Source organism: Phalacrocorax carbo, chromosome 1 (genome assembly GCF_963921805.1).
Source record: "Phalacrocorax carbo chromosome 1, bPhaCar2.1, whole genome shotgun sequence".
In the NCBI taxonomy this organism is placed as follows: domain Eukaryota; kingdom Metazoa; phylum Chordata; class Aves; order Suliformes; family Phalacrocoracidae; genus Phalacrocorax; species Phalacrocorax carbo.
The window spans coordinates 40,096,674-40,111,922 of NC_087513.1; the positions used below are offsets into that span (position 1 = coordinate 40,096,674).

At 40.1% G+C, this 15,249-nt stretch overlaps 1 protein-coding gene across 4 annotated transcripts in view; it reads left to right on the forward strand.

The window, feature by feature from the left end:
* Positions 1-15,249, forward strand: part of CNOT2 (CCR4-NOT transcription complex subunit 2) — a 94,016-nt gene that overhangs the window by 461 nt on the left and 78,306 nt on the right. The window lies entirely within an intron of this gene.

The window sequence follows — 15,249 nt, forward strand, 5'->3', positions numbered from 1 at the left end:
GGGCGGCGGCGCGGCCCGCGGTGAGGCCCCGCGGGCCCGGGCCCGTCCCGCCGGGTTTCCGTTTGCTTTTGTCTCCGAGGGGGAGCGGGGGGGACGCGCGGCGCCCGAGCCCGGAGCGCGGCCGTAGGCCCGACCCGGCTCGCCGCCCCCCGCCCTACTCCGCGCCTGCGGGCGGCGGCGGCCGCCGGGCGCCGCTCCGGGGCCGGCCGAGGCCGCGGCCCAGCGTTGCCTGGGCCCCGCATCCTCGGCGGCCGCCGCTGGCAGCCCGCCCCGCGGCTCGCTCGGCCCGCCCGGGACGGCTCCTTCCCGCCGTCGCCGCCTCGCCACCCGGCCCCGGGCCTAGCAGCGTCGCCTCCGCGGCCCACCTCCACCCCGCTGCCCGCCTTCTCTTCCTCCTCAGCCGGGCCCGTCTCCCTGCCGCGGCGGAGGGTGTACGGCCGCCCGGTCCCCGCCCGCCGCCTCTCCCCGGGCCCGGCGTCGGGGCAATGAAACCGGCCGCCCGCGGCCGGAGCCACCGGCGGCCCCGCTCCCGAGCGGCGCCGGGCTGCCCGCCTCTCCGGGGTGGCCCTGCGGCCTGCTTCGCCGGCCCCCGGCAGGGCCCGGCCTGAGGAAGGCAGGGGTACTGCGGGCTGCTTTGCTTTCGAAAAATATACATTTTTTTCTTTTTTTTTTTTTTTTTAAGCCTGCGCCTTTTGCACTCTCCTCCTGGCGGCGGTTAAGGCGGTGTGTAAACAGGTTCTGGTGTTCCCTTCAGACGCGTTTGTAAAACAAACTTGAAAGGGAGAGAGCCGCTCTCCTGAGCGCGGCTCCCGGAGGAGGCAGCCGCCTTGCCTTGCCCGCCGGGCCGGGGTCAGCAGCTCTGCTGTCAGCCCGAGCCGAGGGGAGCGGGCCGGTGGCAGAGGGTGACAGGTTAGGAGTGAGAGGGGGACACCAGAGCCCTGGGGAAGGGTGCGAGAGGCAGTGTTTACGCTGTAGTTGGGTACATGTGCTCCAGACGGAAACGGGTTTGCTTACAGGTATCCGGGTTTAGCATTTCTGTTTTGGGGTGATGGGTTTTTTTTGTGAAGTTACAGCTAACTTTGTTTTGGAGGTTTTGTAATATGAGAAAAGGAAAACATGCTTGTGTTAGATGTGGATCAGCAGCTTTGCTGTAGATCCACATCTAACACAAGCATGTTTTCCTTTCTCCTGTAAGTCTGTTTCATCAGGGGAAAAACTTGTTTCCAACTTTGCACTACTTTATCCCCAGGGGAAGATAAGAACTTTTTGTGTTTCCTTCTTGTATATGTACGTGCGTGCGTGTGCCTTGAGTGTGTGAAGGAGACATTCCTGTGCGCTTGCACGGCAGTAACATCTGGTGTTGGTGACTGGCTGCTAGTCTTAGCTCTTCAGCTGGGGGAAGGGAGTTTGAGATGATCAAACCTGCTGTCACATCAGTTAGTGGAAGCCTTTATGTTTCTGGAAACTTGGATATGTTTCAGACTGTTAAAACTTGTAAAGACCTGCAAGAACAAAATAATTGTTTAGGTTTATGTTGCAAAGGCATCTTTGCTTGGACCTGGAAGAACTGTTGTGTGTCTGTTGATATACTTTGAGTTCTCTTAGAGCAGTGGTGTGTTAACAGAACACAACTTGCAAGATCCAGTTTTATGATCTTGAAGACTATTATGGGTCCAGTGCCTTCTCTGCCCCCCTCCCCACCAACTTCCACTATTGTTTATGTTGAGAATCCAGCTGGCATGCTAAACTTCAGGGTGTCGACTGTGTCTGATTTTAGGAAGGGATTTGAATACTTCCTATCATGAGCTGACTTGACTTGCAAGTGTATTTCCATTTCACTTTCACGAAGCTGTTGATAAAGCTAAGAGTGTAGTGGTAGATAAACCTTGTCTGCATGTCTCTCTAGAAACTTAATATTGCTGTCAAAGTAGTCATTGTTATTGTAACCCATTTGTGTGTCACTTCTACCAACAAATAAAAGCCAAAGCCCTTGGCTAAGAACTGAAAAAAAAATTCCCTGGAATTTATAAAATAATTGATTTGAATTCTCTTTGAAATAATTTAATTTTAGAGAATTGGTATTCAGTGGAAAAAAATAGGGCAGTTAACATGTCCTGAAGTTTGAAATTAAAAACTGTCCCATAAGTGGCTGTTGGCATCTGGAAGACTTGGCCTGTACCTCAGCCCCTTCACAGGAAAGCTGTGTGTTCTCAGAAAGTATTTCTGCTGTTTGCTATACTTCCAAACTTCTTTCTGTCTAGATAGAAATTAGCTCTGAAATTACAGACATTATTGCATTTTTAGCTTCTGCTGTAGCTTTTTAAAAAATTTTACTTCTTTTTGTGTTGGTACGAGGGTCTGTCTGTTGTGTAGTAGTTGCAAAGTTGTAACCTCATGATAGGATTACAGCAGTCTTGTATCATAACTTTTTTGTTTATGTAAAAATATCTTGCACCTTTTTGTTACTATTGACTCAAGAAGTGAATAGAATTTAAAAATACACTATAGTTGAATTAAAATAGAGGTTTCTTGCACCTGGCTTTCTGACTTGATCTGGAAACTTAAGGGAAACATTGAATTGCTTGTTTTGTTATGAGGCAGTATAGAAAGTGTGCCTAAGCCTCCAAGTACAGAATTTTGTTCTAAAGTAAGTAGATCCTTGGATTTAACTCTTTAACTATGTCTTCTCTTAAAGCTATAATGTGCTTGAATACAGACATTTAAAGGGCACCTTAAAAATGTGTTAATAAAATATATATAAAATTCTTAAATTCTTGGCAGAATACTTGCTGTATTTGTTGTGTGTGTTTCTAAGTGTTAGCTTAGATAAAGTTCTGTGCCAGTTTACATAGAAGTGCAGTACCATAGTAAGTCAAAACAGGGTTTTTTTTTGCCACAGATTTAAATGATTGCTCTCTAAGTGGTAGTCTTTTTTTTTTTTTTTTTTTGTTAATACAGTGTATACATGAATTACAGTGCTTGTTGACAAAAGCCAAGAAGTTCAGGTTAGCTTAACTTTGCTTCATCTGGGCTTTTGAGATGTAAATAAATTAAAAAATGGCATGTAGACGTTCTTCTACACAACAAAGATCTGCTAATATTTTTGCTTGAAATTTATCCTGATGTCTCAGGTATGCTGTACTGAGCAATTCAAAACAACCCGTTTCAGCTGTGTTTCCTGGAAAGGCTTAGCCTTTTTTTTATTCCCCTTTCGTTTATTTCCAAATGTGCTTTAGCACATACATTCTTTTTGTGTGTTGTGTTGGTCTCCTGACCCAGGTTCCTTTAAAAACATATGAACAACCGAAAGTCTGTGGGTAGTCTTATTGACTTAAAAGCATCTACTTGATTGTTGGCAGTTAACTTCATGTATGAGAGTTTTCCGGATGGATGCTGTATGTTGACAGCTAACTATGCTTATATTGACCATTATAACAGTGTAGGAAGAATTGTGTCAAATGAAATTATTGCACAGTAGAATGGTTAAAATTGCCCTTATGGAATTATTTTGCTTTTAGAAAAGGTGTGTGTATACCAAACATGGTCTGTGCTAATCAGTAAGAGATTTCTACATAGGACTTAAAATCTTTTTGTGTTTGTATCAGCAAAAATAATAAACCAAAAAACCTAAAATATTAGATTGCTTTTCACTTATAATTTATCCTTCACTTATAATACTCTGCTGAAAATTGAATATTTGTATTGTGGTAGTGTGCACTAGCCCAGGTTCTGGTCTGGTTGTGTAATGGGCCCCAAAGCAAGGTGTAAATGATACTTGCCCAAAGAGGTTACTGAGACCCACCCCCTCCCCACCTCCCCCCCGACTGGTCTTGAGATAGTGCTGGTTATCAGTAGTCTTACAGAAAAGCAGGCATTATTTTTTCCCCTTGACTTGCTTGCTCTGCCATCTGACCGCTTTTTACACTGCTAATATGTTTAATTTTGCAACTCTCTATGTTTTCTAGGGGGATTACTTTCAGATTATGCTGGTAGATTAAAACTTGATTATAATTGAGACTTTTTTCAGGCACATCCTTCTCTTGTTGAATTGCAATGCAAGAGTTGTTGATCAGAAATTCATTAATAAGTAGACCATTGTTTCCTTCTGCTTTTCCTTTTGTTTTGGGGTTATGGTGGGGGGGTTTTGTTTGTTTTAGGTTTTTTGTCTTTTTAAGTATCATCTTGTACCTCATGTCACCCATGATTCTTTTTGGTTGTAGAGAGTAGTTTGTTGAACTTCTGAAGCATTTTCAAAGTTCTGCCTTCAAATTTTGTATTTGAAGATCAAAGACAGATGAATATAGTTGGCTGAGGTCAAGTTATTTGTAAAAAAGTATAGTTTATCTAAAATTAAAACAAATATAAAACACTGCTGTGGGGGAGGTAAAATGGAAACTCCTACTTTGTGTTACTCTCACTGAGCAGACAATAATCCAATGGATTGAGTATGAACATAAGAGTTGGAGCATGCTTTCTGTCTTTCTGAGCTACATACTGAAGTGATGAGTGACTCTGGGTAAGTCGTTTAACCAATTTATAGCTGAACTCTAGCCTGTAATATTAGGATAACGCTTTCCCATGTTTTACTTGCATGGTTCAAGGCTTCCATGGAACTAGATACCAGTAGTAGCTAACATACGTAGTTAGAGAAAACAATGTTAAAAACCCCAAAATGGGCCTATACCAAATTCAGTAGGTGCCAGTTGTATTGTTTGTCCTTACGTGTTTCAGAATTATATGTCCACAACATTTTCGTTGCAGTCTAAGGATGTGGGTATTTGAAAACAATAGCAAGGAGATTCCAGGCACCAAAAAGAAGCAGCATGACTGACTAGATTAAAACAACCGCAACTATTTTATATTATAAACTGTTAATGTTTAGATTTGTAGGCAACTTCTTGGCAAGCAAGTTTTTCTAAGGCTGCTTTCATAACACAGACAATGATAATGTAATGTCATGCATTATCATTCCTGTCTAAGGATTGTAGGAAGATGCCCATCCTAATGCAAAATAAGTAACTAATGCTTGTGTTGGTGGACCGTGTACTTCTCATACAGTCTGTATGACTCTGAGTCTTCTCCACAGACTTCAGTAGAATAGCGCTTTTCCCCTTCCAGCCTACTAAAACCTTGCATTGTTTGGGGTAGACTGATTATTCTTTGTAACTATTTTTAATGCTTTTTTTTTTCTTCTAATTGTGAAAACTGTTCTTGCAAAGGAAGTGTTGCCAGTGAATTACAATGATGGAAAAAAAGGTCTGCCAACCTTCCTTCTGTTCCTCTGCTGTGTAGGGGACTTGTTCACATATACGCTTGGGGTCTTTCACCATTGAGTAGTAATGCAATTTGTGAGAAATTACTTGTTGCATATAAATATATTAAAAAAAAAAAAGGCATGAAGTAGGAGAACAGCTGCGAAGCAGGTATTTTATGTAAAGACTAGGCTAAAAAAATGCATAGAAGAAGGCCGTGTCTCTTCTTCAGAGTGTGTACCATGCTTTGTGGTATGAAGAAGTGGAAATCTGAAAGGTTTCCAAAAAGAAATCTAAGTTGTACACAGCGCTGACTTTTGAAAGACTGAAGAGATGTTGAGAAATTCTTACTGTTAAAAGTACCTTGCGATGTTGTGTCCACTTTTAGAACACTTTGCAGTAAAAAAATAATTTTAGATGAGATATTTAATTTGTTGCAATGTTGGTACTTCTCTTGAAACTGCGCTGTGTGGTGTACCTTTTCCAACGTGTCAAAAGCATCATCACAAAGTAGAAAGGTACCTTACACTGAAATCTTAATTTGTTGGCTTATTTACTGGACGTGGATGCACATTTCGAGTAAATTGATTCTTCAACATCAAAATGATTAAGATCAGCATTATACACAATAATGTCAGTATCTCCTTTTATTTCATGGTGGAAGTTGAAGTAAATTCAGGTTCCTGTGATATGACATTAATTGTTTTCTTTATTTAGGAAGCTTTTTGGCACTTTCAGGATGATATGTTTTGGGCAATAAATACATGATTTGTTTCCCCCCTAATTCATGGAAGTTCACTTATGTAAGAACACGTATGTCATGAGACACCTGTGATGAAACAGGAAGTATTTCCAATTTCTTGGAAGGATAAAATGTAGCTTTCAAGAGATTGGTGCTCTTCCGAGTTTTCCTTATCTCAGGTAGGTGTGTATTGTGACTACCAGCAGTATATGCTTCATGGAAAGTAGTATTTTTGTAACAGTTTAATTAGGAATTTGCAAACTGTTGACATTAGCTGTGATCTTAATCTTTTATTTGTCTCCAAAAGACATGTAACTTTATTTGAAATAAACTTTTGGTTTTTTTCAAAGCATCTGGCAGTTCTTTTGGGTTCCTAGCTATAGATTCAATTTCAGACCTCCCTTTCTTAAATATGCTACTAGACTGAATTTGTTTTTATAAGAACAGCTCAACAAGTCTTGAAAACTGGGATCGCCAAGTGTAGATCTAGTTGGCAACCAGGAGTGACTTGCTGAGAGTAGGTGTCTTTAACTGCACCTTGTGACTGCAGCACATGTGTATTCCAGCATACAGCTGCTGGATTTTTCTATGCTAGTGGATACCAGCGTCTGCAGAACCTGATTCTGAAAACAAAAACATTTTGTAAGGTGTATTTTTAAAACCTGATAGACTAAGTGTAGTCCACAGGCCATGCTGTTAATGTACTTAGCAAAGAGCCTGAAGAGGAATAGCATAGGCTGCCAATGAATAAGCAGTGGTAATTAAATCTGTTGATAGTAGAATGCACTGAATGGATTGTTTTATGTCTGTATCTCAAGAAATAAGGGAATCACTATTGATAAATTCAGGTGGGGTTGTTTTGAAGAGCAGTGTGATGTATGACCACTAAGTTCACTGTAAATTCTTTAAAACAGGTACGAATGAGAGTAACAGTAAAAATCGGAGATGGTGAGGGAAGAGTGAGCTTCAATCTAGGCAAATGCATGCTAGGTTCATTCTGCAGTATCTAGTACTGTTTAAACAAAGCAAACACCTAGAAGCTTTGATTCAGTTTTTCTCAGGAAATGTGATTTATGAGATTATTTGGTTTGTCTGTCCCTCCCCCCCAGTGTGTGTGTACATATCTATATATGTGTGTATATATAAACACTTAAGATAGTAGTCGGGTTACCTATATGTACTTGGCATATGAGTTAACTCAAAGTTAAGCATTTAACTTAATTTATAGTTATAAATATATTTATATGTGGAAATTTTTATCAGAAAGAGGAATTAAGACTCAAATTATGGTCCTACAAGCCTCATAAACGTGGCTAGGTGGAAGACGGAAGTCCAAATTAGTGTACCCGCTTGGGGAAGAGATAGTCCAACCTGATCTCGTATGTATTCTGTAGGACAGCACCTGGTCAGGCAGCCTGTGAGCACATGCAGACTTCCAGAGTGTCTGTACCACGACTCTCTTTTCCCTGGAGCAAGGCGGAGACAGAGCCGTGAAGAGATGTGGAAAAGAGGGAAGTTGAGGGTTATCGTGGTGTGGGAGAAGCATTAAGAAACAAAAGAACAAATCACAAAACAAAAAGAAACCAGTTTTAATTCTGCTCATGGAAAAGAATGTCTGCGTTTATGATTAGCAGTGTGTGGTGGTTTTTTTGTTGGGTGTTTTGGGGGTTTGTTTGTTTGATTTTAAATGAACCCAAATTAACTTTCTTAGTCTCAGATGGTTCAGTATTTTGGGGGTTGGCAGGAGAGAACTCTAATCTGAATCAAATCTAATATTCTGCTCCAACTGAGCAATTGTTCTTTGTGCACATTGATGAAAGTGTCCATGGCTCTGCAACAGATTCCAGTGCAGTACTTAATTTTGTAATGTGCTTCTAAAAATAAGTGCATAGTCTTATGTAAGACTTCTTGTATTGTTAGCACCTAGAGGCTTCATCCCCACTGGTTTGAAGCGGAACACATCATACATAATTTTTGATTGTGGGTATTTACATCGGAAGTATTTTTCCTGTCAGTGTCTGTGGCCAAACAGTAACTTTGCTTGTGTTTTAGGAATATCAAATATCTTGCTTTCACTATTAAGTATGTTACTCTGCATTTGCAGAGTTTTACAGTATTATTTTGGTATATCTGAGTGAAACAACAGTTAGAGAAACAAATGTCTACTGTACTATACAGCACTTTCTAATGTCAAGAAGCCTGGTGGATTCCAGCTCGCAGGTGTGTGCACTTCATGTTACGCTTTCTCAGACACCTCTCACATGATCTGTCTTGGCGCTGTAACTGTTAGAGCTCTGAAAGTCTGTGGATGTTGCAGACATGAAAAAGAGATGTTAATCACATTAATGCAACTTTGAGGGCAAACTTGAAATATGCTTGAAAATAAACCTCACTTTTTTCAGTATTTTAGGTGACGTTTATGATCAAATTATACTATTCTCTTAGCTGTTATACACCTCTCACTGTAGTCTTAGCAATGTTTTGATCTCTTTAATATGACTTTTCTCATGCTTTTTGAATTCAGGGTGCAAATAACATGTTACATTAAATGATAGAATGCATCATACCTTCCTGATAAGTTGATGCTTGGCCAGAACAAACTTGTAATCCGTAAATAATTTAAGGGACAGAAAGTGGATTTATCAAGAGTTGTAGCTTTATTAGCAAGTAACTTGGTTCTCATTTTTCAGCACTTCTTGAAGTAGGTGCTATATCTTTATGTTAAGACTACAGCTGAAACTTCAGAATAGAGGATCAAAAATTGAGACTCTCAAAATCTGAGGTCAAAACAGGGACATACATTGTTTTTTCTATTACTGTCCTTATAAAAGTTAATTTTCTATAGTGGTGTTTACTGACATCCCAAGTGCTTCATTTTACACGGTCCTTCTCTTTCCCTGAGGGATCCTGTAGTTCAATGAAGAGTGAATTCAAAAGGGATTTAAGGTCTGAAGGAATAGATACTTGTAAAACAGGTAGTTTGTTACAGGTACCTGAACAAACAGGTAGTACTTTCATTAGGTCACAGCTTTAAGAATAAACGAGATTTTGTAGATGCTGTTCATGACTGTTTTATATGAAAAAATCAAAATTATTTCATTTCCTAGCAGTGTCTAGGTCATCTATCCAGAACTTAGGGGATGGGGAAGTACTGTCAGCCCTCAGACTTCCTTGTCGCCCATAGAGGTCATCCTGAAAGACTGAAAAATTTGTAAAGCTTGGCATTTATGACAGCGGTAGCTCACACTTCAGAATGAGGGTTATCCTTGGCAAAGTATGGGTTATCTTTGTCCTTCCTGAGACCAGATGGTGCACATACACATTCAGCTAGGTAGATATGTGCCACTTCTACATGGATAGGTTTTGTTTCTAGGTTGGGCTTGGATTGTTGAGTGGGAGACTGGGCAATGACAGTAGGTGATGGTGTGCTCTAAGTTCTGTCATTCTGTCCCTTCACCCTTTGGCTGTGGGTCTTAAGAAACCCTCTTGACCCAGCTTGTGTACTGGGGGAGGGGAGGAACCACAAATCATTGCACCACCCTTCTTGGAGGCCTGTGGGCACCATCTCCTTACCCTGGTGATGGGGAGACAATCCCTCCTGTTCTTGAGGAACTGATGAGTATGTCTGTGAGGGGAAGGAGCAGGATGTCCAAAACAAAATCGTTACTTGGCTTTGCGTTGTGAATAGCAAGTATTTTGCATTTTTCTCAGTTCTGGGCTCTCCAAAGAGCTCTGGGACACAGCTGGAGCACTGTGGCTCTGGGGGAAGGAAGGAAATTTGTCTGCTGGTGCTTAGGGACTCCTGAGTGACATGTTCCTTGTGTAGAAAGGCCAGGACTGTGTCCTAGCCATGGTGGAGCGGGCATGTGCCTCTGGTAGGCAAGGTGAGGAGCAGGAGGGCAAGGGCAGGAAAAGCATCTCGGGGAGGAAGAGCCTGTGCAGGCCAGGCCATGTTTTTTCTGTGCACAGTGTGTCAGCCTGGGCCTAGCCTGTCAGTTAATACTGAGTTTGGAGAAGAGAAATGCAATGTTTTCATAGTAAATAAGTTACTTTGTTCTGTTTGGTATCATTTCCTATTCTTCTAGAGTAGTAATCCAGGGAGCCAAATGCAAGAGTAAAACATTGGTTGTGTATTTCAGTATTTATGTGCCCAGTCTTTTTTTAAGAGCGTATCCCAGAGTTTCCTCACAACATCTGTCTGTTGTCCATCTGTCCACTGGGAAGAGAGGACTGCTAACATCGAGGAGGTTCTGGTGCTTGTTGGTATTTTATCACTGAGTCGTCTTGGCCTGGTTCAAGCAGGGCTGTGTCAGGAAGCTGTTGGTATCAGTAGGTTTATGGGGGTTGTTAGGAGAGGGGAGTTCTAGGAAAAGAATTTCCTATTTATTTGTGTGTAAAGGGACATTACATTCTCTTCAAGTGCTTAATTTTCCTATTAATATAATTTAATTTTGTGAAGTTAGTGTGTTTATCCTACACTCGTTGTATAACTTGCTATTTATAAAAAGTTTTAGGTTTTTTTGTGGAAGATGGTGTAAAACCCCCCCCTTCCCTCTCTAAGTAAAACTGAAATTTTTTGTCAGGTTTCTTCAGTGTCTGCCGTTTTGACTTGCAACATATAGAATGAATGAATAGTCTTTTCATTGACTAGTGCAGGGTCAGAATGAGCTCACATTCCTCTAACGTTGCCCTTGCCATGGCACTCTCTAAAATTGTACTGGTATGTTTTGATCTTTCTGAGGTATGGATATTTTGGTTGTGAACATGTTTTCTGTGAAAACTGTTAGTCACTAATAATTGTAGTGACACTTTAAAATATCTACTGGAAAGGAAAAAAGCATCTAAAACATCAAGAGAGTGACAGATTTCACTTAGAAGGTAAGCTTCTGAAATTGTTATGCATGAAGAGCATTTAAAATAATCCAGTTGTCAGTGTTAAACTCTAGTACTGAAACAAGAAAAAAAAAAGTGAAAATGGTTTTGCCTAATCAGTTGCCCTCATGCTTTGTAGTGTCAAACACAGAAGACGTACCAAGTTTTGCCTTGGTTAACAAAAGAAAATTCCCTTTGGTGGTGTGTTTCTTCCTATGAAGGCAGCTACTGTGGTTCTGCCCACATCATCATTTTTTTCTGTCCTCTTGTTTCTCTCTCCTCTGAAGAACCACTCACTGTTCCTCTCTGAGGTGACAGTCCAGCAGTGTCTGGGTAAGGGGGCTATCTTGGGACAAGATGGACAGCTGCTGATAGAGTAGGTTCGGTTGGGGTTCCATAGCAAGGTCTTGTCATTCACTGGAAACCTCACCAGTTCTTGCTCCTGTCAGCAGTCTGGCCTCTGTGGACACTGTCAAACTGGCAAAATAAAATCGGCAAAAAATCATAATTACAAATTACTAGATTTCTAATGGGAAATATGTCCCTTGAGTAAGAATGAGACTCCTAATGATCCTTTCTAATTGTACACCTGTTATGAGGAGCTAATTGAAATTTGGGGTTGATGTATGAAGTGAGTGATAAAAATCTATGTAACACTGCTGAGGTGGTTGTATCCCTCACATATTAGTTTTGTAATATTTCCTTTACATTTTTTGTAATATCAAACATGCTCTGATGTTTTAGCTATTAAAAGTTTAATTTTTCACTTAGTGCAAGAAGCTTTGAATTGGGTTACTATATAAATCTAGAGAGGAGCAGCTATGTCCCATCAAGTGATGAAAGCATTCCCAGCATTAGTATAGGCACATGATCCACTGAACTTAATTTTTACCTGAAGACAGGCTTTTAGATAAATGCAGAACACTTTAGCTAGTCTTTTTTGTCTCCAGTGCTCCCAGAGTGCCTCCTTCTTCTACCGTATGTATTCTTACAGTTTGATGTTTTGTCCCTGTGCTTTTCTTTCTCTTTTTTTATCTACTCTTCACTCTGTTTCTTTGCTTCCCTAGCAATTTAAGGTTGAAAAGAGAAATTTTGTATTACCTCATTGTTCTTCCTGATGATTAGTCTTTGTATTGCCACGTCATAAACTTGTCTCGCTTTCTGTTCATAAACTGAGAGAGACGTAGGTCACTATTTATATGAGCATTTGAAGTTTTGTTACAACCAAACCCATCACTCAGTCAGTACGTAAACCCCTGCTTCAGTTAATGTTAAAATTGCGAACTTGAGGGAATCTGAATTCAAGAAATGCTGGAATAGTTTTCTTCCCTATCGATGCAACCTATGCAGGCTCCATCTGTGTATCACTGTTACAGTTTTTTGATCAAATGCTGTTTCTTCCATAGGACTCTCTCCTCCTTTGCTGTACAGGATGCATGGTGTTAGCTCACTGGAGTTTTTCTTTTTCAGTCCCATTGTTCAGATTATGCTATCCAAAATTATAGGTAAATTCTGGATTAATGTTTTCTCCCCCTTTTCTTCATTACAGGTTATGGAAGTGCTTTATAATATGTTTTTGAAAAAGTTATATTTTTATATTGCCTCACTGAGGTGACAGCCATGCGTTATGAAGAGAAACTGAGGCATTGGCTTAACATTTCATAACGGAAATACCTTTCACTAAATTTGCAGCTATGCATAGTTAATGCTTCTGCATAGACTCTTGAAATATTTCAAGCAGAAGGCACTTGTGAAAATCTTTTTGTGGCTTCCCCAACATTATTAAAACTACCAAAAAAAAAGAGACAAGCCCTAAGAGACAGGCATAAGATCAGATTACATTTGTGACATTTGAACGTCTTAGACACGTTTTCTTTCTATAGCCTCTTCTCCATTAATTAGAAGAGGCTAGGGGTACACCTTGACAGTGGTCCCTGGTCCCTGGTACATTGACTGCACACCAAAGGAATGAGGAAATTCAGGAATGGTGGGTATAAGTCCAGGGTCTGAAGCTCCACTTGCTGTAATGGCTGGGTCTTTGGGACTCTCTGCTTTTGCATCAGCATCTTACGCATCTGTCTGTTTCTCTGCAGTTTCTTTCTGTTCCTGTTCTGAACTCTAATTCCTCTTCTGGTTTCCTCCTTCCCTGTGTCCTAGCTATTGTCCTGCTAGCACCCAACTGATTTTTAAGAGGTTTCAAGTATTTCTCAGTCCTAGGATTAAGTGTCCTTAGCTATCCTGTAGCTAAGCTCACATCCACACCGTTGCACAGAGGTCTCATGCAAGAACGTGAAACGTGCGTTGTAGATCAGCAGAGAGAAGTTGTGAAATTCTATATGATTTCAGTGTAGCATGTGAGCAGGGTGGTGTTGCAGAACCTTATGGCTCAAGCAAGCTTGAGCAGGTCTTCCTTGTGATGGTACGCAGTGCCTTCTTAAGACAAGAACATGCCCTGTTTGTCAGTGTTTTGCAGTGTTCAAGTGCTAGGGCATCCCAGCAGACTAGATTTTTAAATGTTTTCAGCTGGAGGGGGGATATTTTCCTGTTAAAAAAACATTCAGAAATGATTGAACTATCTTAGCTACTTTTAAAACAAAAAATCTGATCAGTTCAGCCTCAAAGATGGTTAAGGAGGTATTTGGGCATTTGTACGTTCTGTAATTTGGCCAAGTGAATGAATATGGGGTCTTAAAAGCAATGACTAAGATTATCTAATATAGCATTACTGCCTGTGCTGTCTGTAGCAATGTAAGTTGCTCTTAAAAGTAAATCCAAATCTGTACGTTTTCATAGCTTGTTCTTCCAACATAGTGCATTTGAAGGCAATTTTAAACAATGCCCAGATTGAAGTGCATTTCTTGTGTATGCAATTTATTGTGCAGGTCTCTGAATATGGAGTATAAGAAAAGCTATACAAAATTTCTGGAGAATCGGTAGTGTAGAAGTGTTGGATAAACCTCAAAGTACAGGATTGTTTTCAGAATTCCTATCTTTAAAAAATTATACAGTTTTCAAAGTGAGTTACCTGCCCAAGATTTCTTTTTAAAATGGCACTTGCGTTAAACACTTAGAAAAAGTATTTTTGCTCACTCCTTTGTGGTTTGGTTGTTGGGTTTTTTTTTGTTTTGTTTGTTTTCTAAAAAGAAGCTTCACTTGAGGAGAAATGTTCTATGCATAAAAATATTGCTGACATTTATGAAAATGGGTTGGAAAGCAGGGGTTAGCTGTAACTTCGTAGTTAAGAAATGCCTACCATTGCTACATTTTAAAAAAGTGCTGTAAATGAAGATACTTTAGCTGTAATAGTGTATATATCAGGATTGCATAATGAGGAAAAGGGTGAAGCAATTAAAAGAGAAAGTATCTGTTACAAGAGGAGTGAATGGTCTCAGGTGAAGTGAAGGTTTTAGTTTTATTTGGTGTGTTCACCTACATTAAAACTATCATGAAAATAGTAAAAATGTCTATTCAAGTAATATATGACTCATTTTCTCCTCTTCTTTGTATTTTATAAGTGAGGCAGTTAATACCTAGACTCAGCTATAAATCTTTGAGTGTCAGTTTAAGATCCAGATTTATCCCACATATCTTCCTCCACTTAATTTTAATGCTTGAGGTGAAATTTCTCTCTTCTGACCTCAGTTGGCTAAAAGGTAGGCATCTAGGCCTCTAGAAGTCCAGGGAAAGAAATGGAGGAACTTCCTTATGCGTCCTTGAAAACACATGCAGGTACCAGAAATGATTGTTTGCTCTCTGGATGTATAAGTGTAACTGAACAGAGTATGTATGTTACTGTAATGTGTATAACAGATCATACATTCAGTGTAGGTGCTGCAGTACCCTTTTCCTCCTTTTCAGACTATACTTGTGGCAATACACATACACCAAATCTTTGTTATGCAGATATGCTGCAGATAATGAACAATCAGTAATTTTCACTAGGATGGACTGTGTAACTGTGATATTATGAGTTTCTGGAGTAAAACTTTACCCCTTTAGGCTTCAAATTCCAGGTAGAGATTTTTTTTCTTGTTATGCAGGGCTCATTTTCTGCCTGTAACCCAGGATTTTGGTAAAAATTTTCCTATATAAATAGGGAGTAGCGATGCTAGACTTCTGCTAAAGCATAAGAACCTAAATAAGTATTGTACCACTATAGCAATTGTGGTATAATATATTAACAATTGTGAAGCCTTTGAATAATCTTTTTATAAAAAAAAGCATACAACAACACATAGTGAGTAGAATCCCTATGGGATTATGCATTTTTTTGAAGACTGCTTCTGTGTGCCTGTGTGAGTAGTGTTTATTGAGATTACAAATGAGAATGTGGTTAGCATATTTTCCTGTGAGGGATCAGTTCTGGACTCGTACTTTCTTCTC